The following is a 2344-nucleotide window of genomic DNA, read 5'->3' on the forward strand; positions in this document are numbered from 1 at the left end:
ACTTGCCTTCTTCAATGCTGTCTGTTATATTCTGCTTTGAAGTCAGAATGTATGATGTTAAGGAATGCATTTCTCTTTTATCGTCCATAATTTGCATTTAATGGGAATATCTCCAAGAGTGTTATTACTTTTAGTTTTAAATGGTGTAATTGGGTTTTGTGATTATTTGGCCATTGATATAGTGCTTTTCATGGGAAATTGGAAGAAGTGTTTGCTGGTTTTCTGAATTGAAAGCCTGGAGTTCTGTATTTGCATATTTCCCTATATTATCTTCCTTCCTGATTTTTAGGATTTTTAAAAATCATTTATGTAACATAGACTACCTCTCTTTGATATTGCTGATTTTCTTCGTGTCATAAAATTGGTCTATTCAGAAAAGAAAAAAGTTCCCATGATTTCTACTTCTATTTTTCCTTAGAGGAGTCTTGTTATTTTATGAAACTGTATGAGCTAGACTCTAAGACAGTCATCTAATTGGCTGACTAGTAAGACGATGGATCGATTGCCTACATCTCTCTTTTTTGGGACTGATGAATTAGATGTTCTGAATCTACAGTGGCTACGTTACTCATACTGTAACTTCCTTGGTTATCTCAGCCACCTTCCATCTGGTTTTCTGATGTCATAAGCATATTACAACAAAATATTTCCCAACTTTTTATCACAAAAAAAAAAAAAAAACGCTAGAAAATTTGAAAGACTATTACAACAAACATCCATCTACCTCTAACCTAGATTCACCAATTATTAACATTTTACCACATTTCCCTCCATGGGTGTGTGTATCACTGTTTTTTTTTTTTTTCCTGAATCATTTCAAAGAAGCATATGAGTTGTATACTTCATGACCCTTTACTTTTAAATGTTTCAGAATGTATCTCCCCAAAGCAAGCTTATTCTCAAATAGAACCACAATAATATCAAAATAAAACATTTAGTCATATTGATACAATAATATTAGCTGATAAGTTTATCTTATATACAGTCCCAAGTTAAATGTATACAATTGTCCCAATAATATACTTTATAGCTATTTTTTTCCAATCAGAATCTAATCAAGATTAGCTATTGCACTTAGTTGTCATTTTTCTTTTTCCTTTTCTTTCTTTCTTTTTTTATTTTTGGGGACAGGGTCTCACTCTGTCACCCAGGCTGGAATGCAGTGGTGCAGTCTCAGCTCACTGCAACCTCATCCTCCCAGGTTCAAGCAATTCTCATGCCTCAGCCTCCTGAATGCTAGGACTACAGCTGTGTACCCAGCTAATTCTTGTATTTTTTAGTTGAGACAGGTTTTTGCCATGTTGGTTAGGCTGGTCTTGAACTCCTGGCCTCAGATGATCTGCCCAACTCGATTTCCCAAAATTCTGGGACTACAGGTGTGAGCTACTGGGCCTGGCCAGTTGTTATTTTTGTTTAATCTCTTTTAATCTAGAATAGTCATTCTGCTGTTATATTTCAAATCCAGACACCAGTGCAGCTGTAGACAGAATTATGTTTTAGGTTTATATAAAACTCAAATTTATCTGACTTGGAAGATTAATAAAATGATTTATTTTTGAATTGGTTATGTTCCCATAAAAAATTATCCATTTGTTAATCTGCAAAGGATCTCTTAAAGGCTAACATCATGTCATTATTCTATTAATATAAATTGAACAAATTATACTCATTATAAACATTTATAGCTTACAAATTGTTGTTTAAATTACAAAGACTGTTATCATAATAAGGCTGATTTTACCCATCACTAAGATGCATAAATATAACATCTTTCATCACTAACCATTCCATCCTTCTATCCATATTTGACATTCATTTTTTTATTTCTTCTCATCATTTCCCCTCTAATTATATCCCCTCTCTCCTCATCATTTTTATTATCTGTTACTTTCCCTCCCCTTTTCTCTGTTCCTTATCTCCCTCTCCTGCAGTACCATTTTCTATAGCAGGAATGAGTAATTTATCCTTGTTAAAAGCGTTTTTCAATATGGAATAAACATCCAAACGTTTAGTTAAATAAACTATAACTATTGTTTCTACCAAATGTTGGGTGACTTTTAAGGTTAATCTCAGCATAAAAAGGAAGCAAATGAAATAAAAGCAACCTCAGAAAGCGAACATCACGGAGAAGTGAGCATGGAGAAGTCCATCATCTTGCCCAAGTTCACAGAGCTGCTAAGTGGTAAATCTGGGAAATGAATCTGAGCAGCTGCAGCCAGAATCCCTGACCCCAATCACTGTATTTAACTGCCTCCCCAAGGCAGACACCTGAGAGCATTTGAGTTTCTGATTCCTATCTTGTCTTTCAGGATGTGTTCTGTTCTTTTTCTCCCGTTTGGTAGAA

Source organism: Cebus imitator, unplaced genomic scaffold (assembly GCF_001604975.1).
Source record: "Cebus imitator isolate Cc_AM_T3 unplaced genomic scaffold, Cebus_imitator-1.0 Scaffold92, whole genome shotgun sequence".
NCBI lineage: Eukaryota > Metazoa > Chordata > Mammalia > Primates > Cebidae > Cebus > Cebus imitator.